We start from the raw sequence: 22085 nt of genomic DNA, 5'->3' as shown, positions 1-22085 counted from the left end.
GTCCACGGAAAATTCTTTTCTTGGCCACATTAATGTGGTTTTGTCACATAAGTGCTAAGATGGGGATGCAATAGCTGCACTGGTTATATATAGAGGCGCTTTATAAAGATTAACAGATGTTTTCAGCACAGACATGTACTTTAATGGTTACTTGCAATACATTTCCATTAGAGAAGTCGAAGCATTAGAAAAAACTGTAATTCAGAAACTCAAAAATAAACCCCCTAAATTACTGAGGATTTTTGGAGGATCCACCTGTTGTCCATTAAGCTAATTGCTGTTCTAGTCTGACTGTTGCAGGCTGCTTCCATCTTTGATCAATATCGATTTAAAACATGGAAGTGTTTAAAAAGCAAGCCAAAGGTTGTGATGCTGTCAATAAGTCACAGTAACACTTCAGACAGGGTACGTGTTAAACTCTTGGCACTCAATTAGAAGTTAATCATATTGTCAATCCCAAACATTTAAAATTCAAAATTAATCAGATTTTTTAAAACAGTGTAGATAGACAGGTTTGGAGCCTCCATTGGTCACTCTCAAATTCTACTATTAAATCACAGGTAATTTTTTAATAAATGCTGACACTAAAAACAACCTACATTCCAAAACACAATGCTGATTCTACCACTGTCAAGGCAAAGTTGCAGTGCAGCTGTGGGTTTTGGCTAAAAAAAAATACAGCAAGTCCAAAATATCCATTTCAAAACAAGACACCTTTTGGTGCCAGTCTGACTGCAAAATTCTCCCAAGGTAAGTTTCAACTAAGTCAGTACAAATGAATAATTATTTGTTTTATCTTTGAAGTTTGGTTTATTTTACCCAGTCTTGTTTAGTGCTTACAGGTGCTAAAGACACTTGCCTAATTTTCAGGGTGAGCTGTCTAAGCAGTAAGTTATTTCAGAGTGCTTTAATCTGCAGGGTAAGTATATGCACCATGTTTGCACAAAAACATAAGTAGTGCAGGCTGAGCAGTCATCAGGCATCTCTACATGGTCAAGGCTTTTTTGTAGGGACTGGGAGCTAGGAGTGAAAATCAACATCATTATCACTGTTAATGGAGGATGAAGAGCTCAAGCTAACCATGTGGTAGAGCCATCAGGAAGGATGTCAAAAATTGAATAATAAAATTTAGTAAGTGTGAAGTTCATTTGACCTTTCTGTATGGAAAGTGAGCTCTCTGTACAGAGCTCATGCTCAGAGCTGCCAGATGGGAGGAAATATCTGGTACGATACCTTCCCTGCGCTCAGTTTAGCATGTGCAGCAGAACAGAGCCTGTGCTCTTAATGAGAACACGTGCTTTCATTAATCTCTCATTACATCTGATGAGCAGCATGGATAACCATCAGAGAATATTCCGACCTTCATTAGACATTCATAGAGCCCTGAGCCAGAAGCGGCTAACTTTACCAGCATCCTGACAAAATTCACCTCCTGCACTTGAAGGCAGCCTAGAACAAGACACACAATTTCAGAATTTCAAGACTTAGTTTGAGGCACCTCCTAGGACCCAGGTCAGGAGTGGAATCTGAGAAGAGTTTTACTGTCAATCTGAACGAACACAACTATAATCCTGGCTCCAAATAGCTCCAAGTTTTGTGATGCCTGAAATGCAGAGTTGGCATTTTGCAAAACATCAGATAGGTCATTCTGTTCCTTTTTGTCCACACCTTTTTGTTCCACACCTATTGCGGGTTATTAACCTAAATGGCAGTGCATCAAACTCATGTAGCATCTCTGCACATCGGATGAGCAATTGCCAAGTTAGCAGACCTCTGAAATTAAGCATCTTAGCTGTTTGAAGCAGAACGGGTGCCCTGCTGTCAATTGTCCTTGTCCATACTGTGGTCCCTGCCAAAGTGTCCGTTCAGGACAGGGTCCCAGATGGTCTAGGTGCTGTAAAATCAGAGTCTAAACCTCACAGAAGAGCTCCAACAAAAGCTCTGAGGGGCTGGAGACAGCCAGAAGAGAAAGTGAAGTGATCAGAGTAAACCTAGCACATGTCCTGCAGACTACAGGTATCAAACAGGCAGCTCTGACCACATTAAATTTTAAACTTGGCTTTGAACTATCTGACCCAGTTCCTTCCTTTGTAATTTTCAATTAAACCTATTAGAAAAAAGAAACACAATTTTCTTTAAACCAGTCAAAGAAAATAAGCCTTTTCTGCTGCTTTGAGCAGCAGACCACAATAGTGTATGTTGTGTTCAGGAAAAATAGAATTTTCTCAGATTCTGAAGCTTCCTGCACATTTCCATCATGTTTCCATGATCAAGAAAAACCCATATTCATCTATAAACAGTACCAGGACCTGGTTCAGTATGAACACTATCAGACACACAAGGAGGGGAGTTGCGTGTGCACCCTGGGCAGTGAGGCATTAGCACAATTACCCCCAGTTCTGGATTTCAGTGAACTCTGTGAGCGTGGTTGGTCTTGTTCTCTCACCTGAATGTGGCCAGGCTCTGCTTGGGTCCGTCATGTGGTCTATTTGTGCAGTGGCACATAGAAGAGGCAAAGGAAACATTTCTAGCTAGAAGGTCCCATTGAGGCTTCAGTAGCCTTCATCAGCTGGTTGCTATCCTTCTGTTGTGCTGGTCCTAAACTACAGCCCTCGGTGCTTTAAAACTTTCCATACGCTACAAAGAGACGGAAGGCACAGTTTCCTGCTGAGGGATTAGAAGTGGCCTCTGCCCAAAAGCCTTGACTACTTCTGCCTAAAATGAGGCAAAGCTGAGCTGCCTTTGCTTTTGAGGGGTAAGAATGGCAACTTGCTTTATTTGAACCTTTTCAAACTGATTTGATAGCCCCATAGGAAGTCAGAGAGGAAATCAGGTTGTTGCAGATTTCTCCAATACCACCTTGTCTCCCACCTGTAATTTATGGTTTACATTCAGTTTAGGTGTTTGCCTCTTACAGGCAAATTAGCACAATACTGATGATGCATGATGTAACCACGTGTTAAATAAGCTATACGCTTGGCATTATCCAAAATGGGGCCAGTGTCTGCAGGGACAGAGTCCCTTGTTAAATAGCAACAAGGGAGATGCGCTTAGGGGCACCTAAGGGGCAGATTGGCACCTGCGGGACAGAAGAGACATCTGTTGTGCCCATATTTTAGCAGCGCTAATCCGTGTCAGGAAGAGCAGGTTTGAAGCCCTCAGGGTTTAAGTCAATCATATTGAAATGCTGCGCACAAGAGGATCGGGGGCGGTAGATGGTCTAATCAAGGTCTGGATGGGTCATGTTCATTCAAGGCAGAAGACGTTTGGGAATTTTAAGGAAAGCTAAACCCTTGCCAGCCATGCCTCGCTGCCGTAGGTGGCAAAGGGAAAGAGAGATGAGGTGCAGCTGTCTTGTCTTAGTGCAGGAGCACAGGGTGCACGTACAGCTCTCAGGGAGCTATTGGAGAGGCTCCAGCTTTGGGAGCAGTGTGTATGACGAAAGGTATACAAGGACACCCAGAACTCGCCCATGCTGTACAAGACAGTGCAGGAATGTGCCCCCCCCAATCCTTACAGACACCCCATGATCTGGATGTGCAGCAGCACAGACCCCAGAAGCAAGACTGTATTGCACTGTAACTACATGCATCTCAGCCAAGGCACCCTCCTGCACAGTGCTTTGGGGTGGTGTCTGTGTTTCTTCTGATTTACCTCTTCACTCACAGGAAACTCTGAATTTATTGCCAATGCAAACAGCCACAGACAGGCACACAAACACATGGAGTTTATGCAGCTTTTCTCCCTACATCCTGAGAAACTATGTCATATCATGACTTGCCTTCCACTTCCTTTCCTAAGGAACTCATAGTACCAATATATTTCTTAACATGCCTGTCGGTATTCAACAGGCTAGCCTAGTTGAGTAAATGCTACTATAATAACACTTAGTGTCCACTGTACAGCTTTGCTCATATCCAAGGGCATTTAAAAGTCTCGAGTTTCTGCAGTTCTGAGGTAGAGACATTTATGATTCTTATAGCTCTGTGTTGTAAATAATATTTGAATATGAGGAAATATATGCGTAAAGAATTAGATTATGACTGCAAAGTCACTGGCAGTTTAAGGAAGAATGTGACACATACAAGTTCTCTGAAAGTAAGAGACCAGCTTTCACTACATTTTTGATGAGAAAATTTTATATGTCTTTGTACAGAAATATCTTTTTCACTGCTCTTATAGTTCAGGGATGTGATCACATTTCATTAATTTCCTTTACAGACCACAGGGTGGCAAAGATTGCTTAGTGCTTGGCTTCTGCACAGCAAGATGACAAGCTGGAAACCGAGGTCCTCAGTACCTGGACTGGCAGAGCCGTATGGAGCACCCGCTGCCCTTGAGTGAGCACAAACTGCGACAGCAGCAACATGCACTCCGTTGTTTGGATATGCAGGTTATAGTCCCTTCCCATGGGAGGAACACAGAAGATGAGGAACAAAACAAAGATTCAGATGCTACAGCAGAAGATGGGCTTCCAGGTGGAGTCCATAAAAGGCCAAGTCTTTATGCGTTCCAGGTCTTCAGAGCCTAAAATGGACAGATGGCACTTCAAGGCCCCACTGGTGATTCACGCTGCAAATAAACTTCAGAAGGCAGCAGGTGCCAGCACTCATCAGAGGATGAAGTGCAATTGTTTTCCAGTGAACTGAGTAATATGAAAAGTATTTATGCCATCTTGCCAAAAACACAAACTGTGTCACATTTATTTTTAGATGCAGATATCCATCCAGGAAGAAATCACAACCAGTTATGTCACACATAAATCAGAGCTACCTGCTGATACCATCACAGAACTTACTACGGTGCTTTTATAAATGGTTAGCTACCCAGACCCAAAGCTACTTTTTTTTCTTGTCGTATGGCAAGGTATCCAAACTTTAACTTACATCTCAAACTGTCCGCTTTATCATAGAGCAAAATACTCACTGGAGTGGAGGTGTTGGGCAGGGAAGACAGACAACGGGGAACAGGGTTGTAGCTCTCTCCGTCTTGACACCTTTCTATCCCGCACTTTTGTCTCCCCAAGAAGTACTTTGTACTCCCTCTAGAGTTTGAGTTTTTTAAACATTTCTCCTGTTGGATGAATAGCACTGTGCAGAAGGAAAGGGAATTGCTGTGTTTGCCTCAGGGCTATTGAAGCATGTAGTGTAGGGGTCATATTAGAGATTTGGGGGTACGGATGGTCAGTCTGGCTCTGGTGGTTCTGGATAGTCATGTAGCAAACAAACAGGCAGCTCTCATTAGCCTCTGTAGTGGATTAGCCACTGCAGGGGCACAGAGGTCTGCACTGGGCTTATCTGAATTACCTCTTGGTTGTTGCTCAGGCTATTTTTTCTGAGGCTTTTTTATTTTTTTTTTTTTTACAATCTATGCTGAGCCCTCTTCTGCTCCATCTGCCAGGCTCTGGCTCCTCACTGCACTAATGTCTGCATTAAACCCTGAGATGTTATTCACTTCTGGATCCCACACAGCCTTGTTGCTCTACACACAAAGGCAACATACTCCTTCAGGGATCAGCATTCCAGTGAGATTAATAGGACTCATGATAGACAACAGAGTAAAAAATCATAAAAAGCCCCCAAACAATTCCTGTATCAGCAACAAAGCTTGTACTACACAGCAGACACAGAAGTCTTAGAAAAGGATGTGTGAGTATACTTGTATACAGGTGAGAAGGGTTATGTCAAAAGAAAGAACTTTCTGGAAAGCTTCCTTAATATTTTCTTCTTGTGTCATATGCTATGGATAATACTGGTTGTCCATTGTCTCACACTTCCTGTCTTAAAAGACAGTTTGACCCTTTCCCAAAAAAAACCTATCAGTCATGGTGCAAGTTTCTGCAATTATGTTTTCTCTTTTGTAAAAAAAATAGCATTTTTCTGCACCCTCTTCACTATTTGGAAAATAAGGTCTGCAAATCCAGTGTTAATAAGAACTATTTGACTCATTAAGGCAGTATGCTTTCTGACTACATAAATAATTTTGAATATATAACATATTTTGAGTATTTAACCAAAAGACCAGATACAAGCCCACACATATCAGTGTGGGCTTGTATCCCAAACAGTAGGGATTCATAGTTCTGGTTTAACTCAAATGTTAATGCTGGGGATTAAGAGTTAAGAGCTCTGATGTCATTTTGTCTTCTGGAACCTCTGTTAAAAGTGACTGTTCCCCCCAGATAGACCCTTCTGCAGCATGGCATGGAGCATGATGGGCACTGTTTTCACATCATGTTAAGCTAATGCCATCCCTGTCCTCCTTCCCAAGAGTGCAAGAAATAAAGTTTTGTATTTTTCAATGTACAGCCCATCTTTGATATGTAAACTCCAAAAATAGCAAATTCTCATGCAAAAATAGCAAATTCTCATGTTTCAAATATCCACCAAGCTTCTTAACTGACCAGCACCCAGGCAGCACTTTAGAGGTAGGCTGGTATGCCTGTACCTTCCTCAGAGAGCTTTCCACAACTCGTGCCTACAGGTCTAGGCACCTTCTGGGTACATGCACAAGAATGCACCCACTTCTTTGTTATACTACATCACTTTGTAAGTTACAGACTGCACTGGAAGCCCAGTTTCTCTAGCACAGATTATGTGATGCTCCAGAGACACTTCGTGTTAAGATTAAAGAGCTAAATCATTGTAGTTAAGCCTAAGATTAAGATTTCAACTCTCATTCTAATGGAAATACATATTCTCTACTGCCATTCTGGAAATGATAATGCTGCTGCTTACTTAAAACCAGGAGCAAATCCTTTAGATATTCTTAACGTATAGGTTGCACTAGAATTGACATGTGTTTACAAATTCCCTTTTTTTTTTTTTTAACTCATCAATGACATTATCTTTGAGGAGGACGAGCTGTTTATACCATGACCCACTGATACTGAAAGCTGCTTAAATAAATTCTGGAAAAGTGCTTTCTAGGGCTACAACTAGGCTCTGGGCTTACTCTTTTGCTATCTGCCTCTCAACTCTCCACTCTGGGTTATTTCTTTCTTTCATCATTTTTTCTTCAGTACTTCTAGTTCCTGTCTACCCTGTAATTACACTTTTGATATCTTGTCAGGCTCCTGACCATTTACTTGCAATTTGATGGTGCATGTTCTATGCTGCAAGAAGACATCTGAGCCTTCCTTTGCCCTCATGGTCCCCATCAGTTCACAAACTGCTTCCAGCACCCAAGCCCCCCAAGTGAATTGGTGTGCTGCTTCAGGACGTGGGGTGGCTCTCATCCATCTTTGCTTTGCTGGCATTATGGAAACTCTTGTCCAGAACATCATTTCCACCCCTCACCTCAGAAAGCTTCAGTAATTTAAAGTCTCTTTCTTCATGGATTATCTCAAAGGATTTTTTTTCCCCAGTGGTATCTCAAAGCATAAATCAAATGCACATAATTTTCCTACTCAGCAGTTCCAGAATGAGATATATTTTATCTACTCTAAAGTAACAAAGGACAAAATACTATTCTGATTCTTAGTTTAAAAAAAAGTATGCCATTGTCTGCATTTCTCTTTTGGTAGTAATTTTTTCTCCTTAACTACTGTTTCAGTGCAAGTGGTAAAAGCATTTAAAATAAAGTGAAATTGTTGGCTGAGAAGTTAAAAAGGCAAGAAAAAGGAGTGTGTTTGGACACTATTTTCTGCCCTCATCATTTCTGCCCTCCTTCACTTCCTCTCATCGTATTATTCTTTTCTTACTGCCACAGAAATGCTCAAAGCCTTTGGTTTGGTTGTTTTATGCTGTGTGTTCACATAAACCAGGGAGGACACCTTACTCTTGGTTTCAAAAGGCCTGGACTCTGCTAACAGATCAAAATGCAGTTCTCCTTTAAAGTAGTGACACCACCTGCAAGCCAGCAAGGCTGAGGGAGTTTGCAGGTTCTTGACAAAATGTGAGCCCAGAGGGCAAGCCCAAGAACCAGTGAGAAGACATTGAGAGGAAAATATTTCAATGCTAGAGGAATGTCTCAATTTTTCAGCTAGGGGAAAAACCCGATTATTTCAAAGCTAAAATTAGAAGCTATAAAAGGTAAAAATGTTACCAATTTTTTTTTTTTAAATTAAAATATATATTCTACTGTAAAACTGTGACTAAACTGAAAGGTCTTTTTGATTCCGGTGCCTCCTGTTCTTTCATTTCAAACATGAGCCCCTTCAGCCAACTCAGCTCCACAGGACTGTGAGAGGAAAGATTCCTGAGTTCTCTTTGTAGATGCCAAACCATGCAAGCTTTATTGGAGAGCAAGAGAAAGAGTGGCTCCTGTGAGCCCTGCTGCCAGGTGGGAAGCAAGGTGGAGAATCCTGTGCTGTCACCTGCTCACTGTGCTTTCCTGGACATCTTCTTGAAATGCTTGTCAGATAGTTTCTTTTAAGAAAATCTTTGCACAAAAGCAAGAGGTTAATGCTTTCCCCCTGGCTCGGCAAGGCTGGTGCTTGTGCTGTTTTTGATGAATGACTAATGGTGGCTTGACTTGAAAGGAATGCTTTATATTGTCTTCAGGGACAAGGAAGGGACGCAGCCTGGTGCAAGCAGGACTGCTCACTCTTCATTAAAAAGGCAAACCAGAAGTCCTTGGCTAATGCCCAAGTCATGGATGTGACCCTCTGAACCTCCCATTCTTTCCACTCACCTCGTGGCCCAAAGCAAGGCAGCTTGGAGGTCTAGATGAAAAGCCAAGAACAGCATCAGCCACATTACATATATTCGGGATGCAGTATGCATCCTTTATTTTCTGTTCCAGCTCACAAGATGTTGGGATGAGGTGAGGATGCTGTGATATGACAACTGCACAAAGAGCACAACTGATAGCTGAAATCCTGTCTGTATTTGTTTCCTCATTAAAGCATAAAACAAACAAACAAACAAACAAACAAACAAAAAATCAAGACTAGGTGATGTGAAAAACTGGGCAAATCTGTAGCTGTCAGACAAAGCCCTGCCAAGAAGGACAATTCCATTTTTCCACTCCTCTGGCTTCAGACTTCATGTGCTAACCCCAGCTGCAGGAATTTAAATCCAGTCTTTAAATTTAGGTGGCAGACCACCTGGACAGCTGCAAGGCTATCCCAAGTGAAAGGGAAGGGATTCAGAGAAATCGCTTAGTAAATGAACCTTTAGGTAGTGCCTTGAAGAGTTTCAAGACTTTCATACCCTTCACAGAAGTTACAAACTGTCATTGCTATCTCTACTCTTTGTCTGCTCCCTTTAGACTTAGTTTATTTCATATGACTATATTAAAATTATATTCAAGATCACTAGTAAAATAGCAATGGCTTTCATTTGTCCATACAGTATTTGCTTTTCTGATTAATGCTCCCCAAAAAGGAGCTCAGAGAGCTCCTGACCATCACCACCACCACCACCACCATCACACACCCAGAAGCCTATAACCACTCTCCTGGACTGACTGTCACTGGTTTCCCTGCTCAACCCCAGGTGTCCAATTGCAAAAACAGAGGCAGATGAAGCATGAATGCCTCAAGCCTGTGTTCTGCACAACCTGCAAGGAGGGCACTTCTGGACTGAAACTAAACAGCTATGTAAGCAGGCCCACGAAGCCCTGTGCTCTCCTTCAATGTAAAGATGCTATAGGAGCAGCAAGCCTTAGAGTTCACACCTATCATGGCACAGCTCAAAACAATGCTGTCATTAACAAAAGAGGTTTGTCCCATGGTTTGTCCCAACTTCCCCCAATGTACATGCAGGCACTAAGTCCCAAGGTGGGAGTTCAGCAGTGGAAGAAGTCATGGTGTCAGAAAGCAGCTCAAAATTCTCCCACCACAGAAACCCATTGCTAAATCATATTTGTGCCATACTGGGAGCTCTCAGTGACAGGAATGATATATAGCTGTCTAGCAGTATTTATACCACAGCGGGCACTGCAGTATCTGGGGAGCGCGGTATAAATACAGACCGAGCAATAGCCAGGAAAGCCCAAAGAGTGGGCGAAGAGGGTGAGTGGCCAAAGCAGCTGAGAGACGTGCTGATTCAGTGCATCTCCTTCAGCTGTCCTCAGCAGCAGGTTGCCATGGATTAGAAGTTGGGAAGATTAAAGAACTGATTTTTCTTTTTTGCCCTCCCCTTTGACAGCTTGTTTCTCACCCTTTGCTTGAGCCCATAAGGTCCTTTGACTTTCCAACTACAGCACTCTGTGTTGCTACATAAAGTATAGTAAACACATAACAATTTCTTCTAAAGAGATGATCTGGCTCATGCCTGCCAGCCTGTAACACTCAGCAGATGAGCTTACAGTTGTCATGCCTGCCTTACAAATGGGGAAATCCATGCAAGGGGAAATTACTTTGCCCCAGATACCCTTGGCTGTTCCCAAAGTAGAGGTTCGTGTTCTCGCTCAAAAATTCAGCCACAGGGCTTTTAAGACACCAGGTTAAAACAGGTTTAAATGCAAGGGAAAAGGAAATGGTTGTTAAAGAAAAAATTCTGAATGTGCATTCCTCAGTCACATGTTTAATTTCTTCCCAACATGCACTAAAGGCAAATATTTTCAACCATTTGAACAGCTGACTTTCAGCAGTAAAAACTGAGAATCTGAAATATGAGCTTTGCATGTTGACTTCTTTCTTCTTGATAAATAAATCACAATTCTCTATTCCCAAATGAAACCTTTGAAATTAAATACATGCAAGGAAGAATCCATCACAATAAAAGGGGACTTGCAACAAGGTTTTGCAAGCACGTCACTGACTTAGGGGAGCTTCTTCCCATCTCTTCTAACAATGTTTGAGTACCCCTCCTCACTAGAGAAGGAAGGGCACTTTCCTCTACTTTTTCTATTCAGGATACTGTATTTTTTTCTGAAGCAATATGACTGCTGCAGCAGCATACCTACTTGCTCCATTTCCCGTAAACATGGTTTCTTTTTGAACTCTGTTCCTCTGCAGGGAGCTGGACTTCTCAGCAGCACCCCAGCACACAGATTAAAGACTTAGCAACTACCTTTCGTCACACCTTCAGAGCCTCTTGCACAGCTGGAAAGGATGGAGTAAACTGTTCTTGAGGGTAAGATTGGATTTGGGACAGTAAGATTGGATTTGGGACAGTAAGATTGGATTTGGGAGCCCCTTTTTGCCTGCAGCAGTGGAAATAGAGGAGTGCATGGGATTGCACTTACAGAGCAAATCTCACCTAAGGTTTATGGAATTATTACCGTTTGACTAATTTGAGCTATTTCTGCTCAAAAGAAATATTCTACTAATTATAGAGTAATGGTGCTGGAAAGCACTATAATTACTACTCATCTCTTTGCATTCAGAAGGGCATAGGGATATTACCTCTGGTCAACAGCATTTTTCCATCTCTCCTGGCTTGATTCACTTAACAGCCTGGATAAGGACCCTCTCTCCCTGGTAATCTGGCAGTTCCAGCTCTTTATTAGAAGATCACCAAGACAGTCAAAACCAAGCCCAGCTTTATGTGACATCCTTGCTTCTCAGTGTACAATCAGTGGGAGAGCTCTTTGGAGGAGCTCTCTGATAGATAGCTTCTTAGTCCACTTCTCTAAGATGCCACAACACCAGCTTGCTTTGCCTTGCTTTGATAGCAAGGCATGCTTAATAATATTCTGCAAGTACAGGATAGCTTTCCAAAATATCTCAGTCCCAGCCATCTTCTGCTCGTTTTTGCAGCAGGCATCAGAGGCAATTTTCACAGTGACTTTGCTGTGAAAGTCTGTGGATGCTACTTTTTTTGCAAGGAAAAAATCTTTGGTAAGAAAAATCTATTTATCAGCCTGGCAATACAAGGGCTCCCTGAAGCCATTGGGTTTGATAATGAAAGGTCTGATGCAGCCTTTATTTTCTTCGCAGCGTACGCTCCTGTAGGTAATGATCCGCTCTGAATCAGTCTGAAGGACCTGACAGACCCACAGTACTCATAACAGGAATGTTCCAGCTCCTCCTGGATAAGATTTCCTCTTTCCTCTCCTGCTGCTGTTACTCACCAGGAGTGTACGTGTTTATGCTTGGACATCTCTGAGACAGCTCTACTTTGATGTATGGTATTTCTATACAGTTTTAATGTTAAAAAAAAATGGAGCTTAAAAGCAGGACAAAAAAATAAGGGGTTTTTTAGTGTCTGGCTGTTTAACTTGCAAGGAGGATAGTTTACATTCCCTGTCTTTAGATCCTAAAAGAATCTTTCAGTACTTAACTACATGCTGGTAGCACAGAGCAGCCAGTCAAACCTTTCCGCAATGCGAAGCAGCCCAAAAATGTGAGCAGAACATATTGCTTATAAATCCCAAACCAGTTTTTACCTTGAATCCTAAACAAGCAGAAGCTTGTTTTTCAAAGTGCTAACAGAAGCTGCTGCTGCCTGGGTTATTTTGTGTAACCATGATAGCAAAGGAAGAATCAAAGTGACATTTTCCTTCTTGGCACCAACTAAACTGCCCCCACCTTCACCCTCGCATCTGACTCCACAGGTTTTTTTTTCTGGAGATGCTGAGTGAGATCCCTATTTGTGCACTGGTGAGACATCTCCAAGGTATGCTGGATGTGCATCTCTCCTTTGATGAACATGATTACGAACGTGCAACTCTTATTAAAGCAGATTTTTATCACTTGCAAAATGTGCCACAGACTAACTGCTGTTCAGCTTCTTGGACCTTTGCTGCATCCAGCTGAATTGCTATAAATTCCTTGTCTGCAGCTTTTCCAGGAACACCCTGACATGACCTGCAACAAATACAAAAGTCAAAATAATGTTCACTAACTCAAGCAGATAAGCATTTTGCCCTATTCTGAGATCTTTACATTGATTCTGCATTTTTTATTCAGTGTGGTTTTGTTCAATGGACTTTTCTTTTACAGAGTTTCAATTTATTTCTGTCACCTCAGGACTGCTATTAAACCTGCACTAACCTAACTATGAATTTCAGCAGCATTTCCTAAACAACTGAACTTCATTTTAGCAGTTTAAAAATAGTTTTGACCTCATCAGTACTTTTCTTTGCAACACCATTTCCTTCCCTCAAATCAAAGACTTTCAAACTTTCATTAGTGATACAGAAAGGGATTTGATTGTAAAAGCACCTAGATTCTGCTCCCAGCTGTGGTAGGGGTTGCTTGGCCTTACCAAACCATGCAGTTCATCTTCTGACTATGCACAGTTTTGAACTGTGCCACAAGTATAAAAGCTCACAGATCTCTGTCTGGCCCTGTGAAACCATCAGTTGGCATATTTCTGGATCCAATGAGTAAAACAGCAACACGTATGTGGTGCATACATTTACTCTGCCATAAAGCCTCTTCGCTTTAGTGTATGTTTATTGATTATATTAGAGTGTGACTTTCATCTTGTTCTCAAGACTGCGAGGATGATTCCCATGGGCAGAATCCTATAACACAGAAATATGGTTTTCTATATGAATGTCTTATGGTTTTTATAGTAACTTAAATGTGTGCAATATATAATTTTTACACCAGTCAGTAAAATACTTTCTGTGGGTATAGCATATTTACTTTGGCTGTCACCAGCTGAAGTGACAATCTATGGTTTTTTTTAGGGCTGCAAAGATCTGGGTTATTATAGACAAGAACTGTAGTTTAAATAACTAAAATTTCCTGGATATAAGTGGTGGGTTTTTTTGCCTTTGTGCATAATTCTACTTCTCAATTGATTTCAGACCATAGGGGTTTTTTTTTATTCCATGTCTGGCAAACAGAATCCCAGACCATCAAATCCTTTCCAAGCAAGGAAGAAGTTAATTAAATTTTAACATTCATAAAAATAATTATGTAGAAGCTAGCATCTTATGAATTTCTTCTCTCAAACTCAGGATTTCCTGGGAGCTCACACATAGCTCACTCCCCCTCCAACCCATGTCATGACCTAAATGTAAAAATTGGAGAAATGCTAGGAAATGAAGGTGGCCAACAAGAGGTCCCAAATTCTGGTTCCAGGTACTACAACTTACAGTCTGTCAGAACTGCGAAAGAAAGCAGACTCCTTGAGTGAATAAACATGCAAATTGAATTTCTGAGTTCAAAGAGGAGATTCTTAATTTCCTGAAGCCAAATCAGGTCATAATAACAATAAACCACCCATGTTTCTAAGAATTTCCTCCATTTTCTTTACAGCATTAAGGCTGTGTCTCAAATCTCAATTTCCTTAATTCTTCCTCTTTAACCAGAAAAAATCCTCACTGGTTCATTCTTGGGTCATACACAAATTGTCTCTTTGTTCAATTACAGCTTGTGTTTCAAGCACCTGTATGACAGGATACAACTGTCTTTTGATTAGTTTTGCCTATCTGCAATGAAATTAGATCAGTGGCAGTACTTGGAGCACATCCACAGCGTTGACAAGGTCTGAGCTATATCAGCTTTGCAGCCATTAAACATGAGTGAACCCTGGTCTGCTTTAAGGTAATACAACCAAAGAGCACTGCCTGAAAGCTGTATTTCATTCAAACCAGAGCCAGCCCACTGTGCCAAAGTCACAGTGACAAGGACACATCAAAACCAAACTCTCCAGCCCCTCACTACATTACTTGTTTATGTCAGTCAGTTTGGAGATTTTTAACATTTGAGTTATGTTTATCTGCACTGGTTTTCAAGGTCTAATTATAACATGTGAAGTGGGGTGAGATTGCTGCTATGAAAGTCGCAGTATAAATAAGAGGACCTGACGGGCTGATATGCTGGCACAGACCAGACATGTATGTCACGTGGAAGCCCAGTGCAGCTGTTGTAGTCCGTGGTACAATAAATAGCTATAGGGAAGTGGTGTGGTCAGGCAGGATTTTTTAATACCACCTACTGTGCTACTTGGACAAATGCACTCGCCCAGAAAAAAAAAAAACACACAACAAAAAAGTCAGTTTAATTGCAGAAAAATGACTGTCCTGGTGCGTGTCAAAGGCTCTGTAGGAAAGCATGGCATGGTTGCCTGCCTGCTCTCCCCTCTCCTCTTTTCACACAATCCTTTCCACTAATCAAAACCAGCAGGGCACATGCTCTTGCCCTTCGAGCCAGGAGAGCGTGCCATGCACAATAACTTGCACAACCTCTGCCCCCCATTGTAGGAGAGATCCTCTGCAATCACCCTGTAATGCACATGCAAGGATCATGCCTGGCAGCACCAGCAGATGGATGTCTCAGGTAAGACCAGGCTTCTGGAGAGGAACTCTATTTATAATCTGGGCCCTGACAGGAGACTGGTCTTGGGTGTTAATGTGACAGAGTGTTGGTTTTTAAAGTCGCTGAAATGCCTGAACATGGAATGGAAGATGAAACTACTGCTGGCTTGCAAATGATCATTCATGCCATGTGCTGGTAAGAGAAGAAGCCATCCACACCAGGCATTGGCAGCACACTGAATGCAATTAAACCAATTAGGGTCCACAAAATGTTAATTGTAAAGCACCTGCACCCTTTTTAAGGTTAGGTTCTTATTTCTTTTAGAAAAAAAATTGACCTGCCACAGGGTATATACATCTTTAAATTAGCAACTGGCAGCGAATTGTGCTTTTGAAAAGGCACTGGAAAATGCCCACCATAATTCCAGCAAGATGCCTTCTGATATGAGCATAACATATTATGCTCACATTATGATAGCATATCAACCCATGCTTCACCAGCAAGGAAAAGGCACTGTAATTGCAATCATTGTCATCAAAAAGTAATTTGCATTCTCTTTTTGACACAGATTCTCAGTATCCTACTTGTGCATCAGCAGTGCCATAACTTGCAAAATGATGCAACATTCAAACGTTTTCAGAGCTACTGATATAACGTAATTTTATTTGGGTAAAATAATTTTTCTCCTTAGCTCCCTTCTACTCAGCTGTCAGTGTTACTCTCAAAGTTTGTCCCTGTATCCACAAACAGTTGCATAAAGTGACAGGGCTATCAAGTTTGATAGTGCACGATACATTTCATATGTTATTTGAATGCAAACTTTGAAGCTGATAAAGCCAAAATGAAATAAATAAAAAACTTACGAGATGCAATAAGAAACAGTTTTACGAAACAGCGAGTAAAACTATTCCCAGCTTTTTTTCTCTAACCTCCTTTCTGGTTTAAACAGTTTCATTCTGTATTTTAAGACACTTTTACCTAGGCCTGAAAGCATATGTTGTGCCTCCATCAGTTTTGTTACATATGGTTGGACACAGGTATTTGTGGTCAGTTATGCCTCTGGATGCACTGGCAGTCTCTAGCTAAGCTCGTCAGATGGGTACTTGTAGTGATTTGAACCAGATTTTCCCCCTGCAGTTGAAAGTGGTAACCCCCAGGGGGTGGTAAGTTTCGAAGTTTTGAAGTTTTAGCCAATGAGTGCTTCTGCAAAATATAAACATATCACAGCCAAACGGAAGAGAAGAGTTGTAGTTTGGGTAGTAGTAGAAGGTAGCCATGTTGTAGGAGCCACGAGGGGAGGGCAAGAGCCCTCTGGGGGGCGTCTGCCCCCCCCCCCCCCCCCCTCCAGCCCCAGTTGGGGGCTACAGAGACTTGGAACAGTGTTAAACTGGACTATGTGTCTGTAGCTATGAGCTGGGAGATGTTTCTTCACTGTGAGCAGCAGCGGCAACAGCAGAACTGCACTGACCGGAGCGGTGGCAGAGAGCCAGAAAAGAGAAGATGTGGCAGAGGCATTACAGCCAAGCAAGAGAGAGACAGTGTTGTCTGAAGAGAGAGAGACAGCAGCAGAGAGACAGAGTTTTGGGGGTAAGAACTGAACCAGACCCCCAAACTCCTTGGAGACCCCTCATGTCCTAAACGGGAGGGGTAAAGTGTGACATGCACTGCAGAGAAGAGCTAAGAAGGTCAGTCGTCCTGAGAGCTCAGCCAGGACGGTTTGTAGGAGGTTGACCTTGAACCCTCCCTTGCTGCACGCTACAAAGAAGCTCGCAGCCATCTTGAAGCAGGGCACAGAAGCTCTGCAAGGGGCTGAGTCCCCTGAAGATAAGGACCGTCGCGAAGACCCCTGAGCTTCGTGATATGACGTGGTGATAGTGCCCTTGTCCTGAGAAACGCAGTCCACGGAAGACCCCTTTGCCTGCGTCAAGGGGCCGAGGGGGATACCCCCTCATGAGTGCTGGTAGAGATCCAGCTATCAGCTGCTGCAAGAAAAGAAGAGAGAGCCTGCTGCCTTAGAGACATTGCTGCCCTGAGAGTTAGAAGGGATCTTTCCTTCTTTCCTCCTGTACTTTTATTTGGAGGGGAGAAGAGATCTGATCCATTGTAAATACTTATGTCATGGTAGAGATAGTTGAGATCGTGTGTATAACATATTATAATATTTATTTGTATAGTCATTGTAATATATTCCCTTTCCCCCATTTTGAGTCCGTGTGATTGTCTGGAAAACCCATCTCACATTAGGTTGAGATGCGGAAGGGGGCTAGGACTAGGGAATTAGAATTTTGGAAGATCTCAAACCATGACAGTACTGTAATCCCACGTGCGAAGAGGTGGGAGCCATAACAGAAGTGGAGCTGGAACCCTGGGCTCTGCTGCAGGACAGAGTTATGGGTTGGCTTCACATGCAAGGGGGAGAGGAGCAGAAATCCCTGGAGGAACTCTGGATGTGAAGACATTCAGGTTTCCAACCCTGAAGCTGCTCCCCACCCCAGATCGCTACAGCACGGATCCAGATTTGAGGGAGTCTGGAGAGGCCCTTCTTCTCTACAGCTTTAATTACTGGATAGTCACAGTGCACAGACATGCCAACCAGGTCTGATTCCTCTTGGCCGCAGGCTTAACTGCCAGGAGGTCACTTGGCTCAAGGCTCCGCCTGGCCCACAAGAGGAGCTGCCTGTCTCCAACCATGCCTCTCACCCTGACCTTTGGCAACAAGACCTGCTCTCCTCCACCTCCCCATGTGTGCTGCCAGTAACAGCCTCTGAAACTCACATTTCCTAATTTAAAGATAATTTCTAGATGCTTGGGTTTATTTCTTGAGATTATCTTGGGGTTTGGCTGGACAGAAAAAAGCATTTGCAACACACATAATCTACTCAGAGAGAACAACATCACTCTAAAGAGGGGAGTTTTAAAGAGACTTTGTGTCTGAGGAGACCTGATAAACATGTTGAAGGCTTCAAGCACACATGTATGTTAAACAAAGTTCCTAGAAAGTTTTCCTTGTAGAAGTGAAACTGGGAACAGATAATCTTCACATCATTATCCACATTATTGAAACTGTGAAAACCAAACCACGTGCAATAACACAGCTGTTCTAGCTAGAGGCATTTAATCTCCCACTGTCTTCTCAAAATATACATGCTCCAGCTCCTGGTTATGCACACAGCAAGCAAGGACTAGGAAAAAACTTAACAAGCATCAAGGAAAACTTCCTGTACTTATTCCTGTGTCCCCGTGTAAGTTCACAAATCAGTAAAAATCCTCCTTTGCTTAGCTCTGGAGTGGGAGCTGAATTTCCTAGAGCAAACAAGAGGGGAAAGTGCATTTGGTTAGAAATGCTAACTATGTTTGGTCCCAAAAGTCACATCATTAAAAGCACGGAGAGTGCTAGCATTACTACTAAGGACAGAGTTAAGAGATTTAGAAAGCTGAATTATTAAGTAAATATCTCTGGGATCCTATATGTAATCATATTCATATGTGACATGGCTGTGCCCATCCTACTTGGCAGGAAACTCTAGAAAGGCTTGTGAGGGCATGGCTGTTGCATCTCTTGCTGTGCCTAGGTGGAGATGTTCCTAATCCACTTCTGGGGAATGAACCTTCATGGCAACACAGTATGATCTTAGGTATAGAAGCACTGGCCAGCCCAAACTGTAGGAGAAAATGGGGCACGAACAATTGGTCTTCAAGCCATTTTCCCCTAGGAACCGAAGTGATTTTAAATCACTTTTCTCACCTCTGTTCTGTGTTTCCTACCTGAATAGACTGCAGACAACATGAGACTAGCTGGCATGTTTCAAAAATTTGTTGACCATGGAAATTAGAAACACATTAAATAAATGTGCCTCAAGTGCCTCAAAATCCACAAAGTAAACATCACTATGCTGATATCCAGTATGTGAAATGTTCTCCAACAAAAAAATTGTTTTCAATAAACACTCCAAGACAATCTGTGACACATTCAGAAGGGAAGAATGAGGTTAATTTCAGAAGATGACATTAGTGTGCATCCTGTGTGTGAACACAGTGGAAAGATTTCTGTAGTTGCTTCAGTGGATTTCACAGTATTCACAGTATGGGATTGTACCTGAGTGTAATAGGGGTTAAATGGCTTGGACCCTGCAACATTTTCAGATGCAATTACCTTAAAAGGAATAAATTAATTGGCATCTCAGTGTTGTATAGGAAACCTGTGCTCTGCAGGTGCCCGCTTTGCTCCATCCCAACCTGGCCCTCATCCCAATAGTGTTAATGATGGCTTTGTGATATTTCCATTCCTTTTAGTTTCACTTGGATGAAGCCATTTCCTTTAGGTTAAGGTTTGGATGGTTCACAGCTATCTATAATCTATTCAGGTTATCAGAAAGTGGAATTGTAAAAGGAAAGAACTTAAATTTTCAACTCTTTCCTGCCAAATTCTGTCAATTAACTGGAGTTGCTTATTATGCTTTGCAACAATCATGTCTATTTATTAGTCACATGGCTGTCTAAGCCTAAATCTCCTTTATCAATTTAATATATCTTAAAACTCAACAACAAAATTACAGCCACCTAAAAATTTAAAACTTTCAAACACTTTTAAGCAATTACTGCATAAAAAGTTGAAAACCTGCAAGAAACATCATGATCCTGGGACCTGACCACTTGCGGGACACGTGATACAACCTCGCCTAGCAATCCCACAATTTCTGCCCAAACAGAACACATAATCTCCAAAAGCACTATCATAAAAGCAAGCACCTACTGCCCTGAGAGACCTGGTGGCTGCAATGTAAAGCATTTATTGGATTTTAAAATCTGCTGGTAAATACGTCATTCTGGAATAACCTAGTGTGGCACACAAGACAAGGAATAATGGCATATGTATCAATCATTATTTGCCTTCCCCTTTCCATTTTGATGGCCATAGTTTTCCTTCTGTTTCTTCACGATCTGAAATAAAAACGATTGGTTTTGGTGTCTGTGTGTTTGTTTGCTTGGTTTTTTCCCCATGAGATTCAATTATTCAAGCAAGAATTCAATAGACCTTTTTTTTAATTAAATCACACTGTCATGATAACTGACAGCTGTGAGGGGATGAGTAGAAAGCCCAAGTGCCCACTGATTTTCAAAAAGGCACGTTATCCTGCCATTTCTGTTGGGGGTGCTTTGTGCTCAGCAGCGCTCCGGGCTGAGCAGCAAGCACTAGAGCACTGCTGCTGCCTACAGGTCTGCTCGGCGCAGCGCTCAGATCGCATACGGACCCAAGTCCTCCGGCGGGGATGCTCCTGCTTGGGAAAGAGACCGAAACCCTGACACTAAAGTATGTTGGCTCTGCCGAAACGCAAGCAGGCAATCTGTAGCCTCTCTTGCCCTGTGGCTAACCTGTATTAAAGACCCCAAATAAGGCGGACTTCTTAAAGGGAAAGTTGCTCTGTGCTGCACGAGAGTACAATTTCCGCTTTTTTTAAAATTTATTTTATTTTATTTTTTTAATTTTTTTTCTGCAATGAAGGGGAAACGTTGCACTCTCAGGTGCAGAGTAAGAGGAAGCATCTGCTCCCAGATGGGAACCCTCTCCCTCCACAATGCACTGGTGCACAAAACATGATGGTGTACAGAAAGGTTGGAAACCACCTTTGAGCCTGCCCTGGTGAACTTTTAGACCATTTGTGGTGTAATTAGAATTTACTAAAATTTAGTCAGGACTCTTAATTGCTTGGAATTTAATTCATTTTAATTTCTCTGCTTTTTCCTCTAACTCAGAAATTTTGGTAACTGCTTTTCTGCCTCTATCAATAACACAGACAAGATAACCTTCAAGATAACCAAGTTCATCACTGCTGAAATCAAACACAGCACCTTCCAGAACAGGAGAGCAACAAGAAATAAATTTATCCAGCAAATAGGAGCAAACAGTGGAGACCTCCAAAGCATCTATTTAACCAAACGTTGTGGATTTCAGCGTCAGGTTACCAAAGACTTTTTCAGATCACGAGCTTTCAGTAAACAATAGAGGAAGGAGCAAATTCAGAAAGAGGAAAAAATATTTTTCCCCATAAAAAAATTTTTTTCCTAATAAGAAAAAGTCTGCTTATTTGCAAACTCTTTATCTTCAAATGAATGTTTGGTTCTCAGGATGAACAATCAAGTACAGGAGCACAGCACCTTGCAGCCACAATCAGGAGCTCAAACAACAGGATAGTCTGATCTGACACATGAAATCTCTCTGAAGCTTTTCCCATTTAAGAGGCAGCACACCTGTTCCACGACTCTTGGCTCCACACTGAGTGTGTGAGAGAAAATATGTAGTTGTTCCGTCCTCTTTAAACACCAGTTTTTCTGGAAAAACCATATTTTCAGTACTGGATACCTAGTGAAAACTTCAGTGTGACTGGAAAACAGTATTCTATTGTTTCTTTTTTTTTTTGTTGGAGACTGTCCTTCTGTCAAAGAAATTAGTAAAAGAATTTGCCACACCTATAATAATTACTGCCCGTGAAGTAATGGGGAATACAAATAACCTCTAGTATTGTGGGAAATCGTTTTAGCCATTGGAAAGGGCGGATGGCAGACAACACTCAGAAATATCCTTTTGATGCAACCTCATTCCCTCTTCAGAAGTATCTTTTCAGCAGTTGATGTTCCGATTACTGTTTCTGAGAGGCAGTATGACCTCTTCAAAGCCCGCACGGAGAGGGGCGACGATCAAAGAAATCAGTGGTCAAGGTGCCTGCGGCAGGGCAGGCTCCGGGCAGGAAGAATCCCCCTTCCCAGGCAAGCCAGCGGCAGTACCACACCGCGGGAGCTGCTCTCGGAGGGGCAAGCTACAAACCCACTGGGACTCCGGGGGCTGGGTTGAACACCTGACACTTGCAGAATAAATACGAGTGCACCTCCACAGGTTTCCTCGCTGAGTACTTTGTCAGACACAACGAGAGGTGAGGGGCATTCACTGATTGCAGGAAAAAAAAAAATGAACGTACAACGA

This window comes from Corapipo altera, unplaced genomic scaffold (genome assembly GCF_003945725.1).
Source record: "Corapipo altera isolate COAL_440 unplaced genomic scaffold, ASM394572v1 22b, whole genome shotgun sequence".
Taxonomy (NCBI): Eukaryota; Metazoa; Chordata; class Aves; order Passeriformes; family Pipridae; genus Corapipo; species Corapipo altera.
This window is presented reverse-complemented; position numbering follows the sequence as displayed.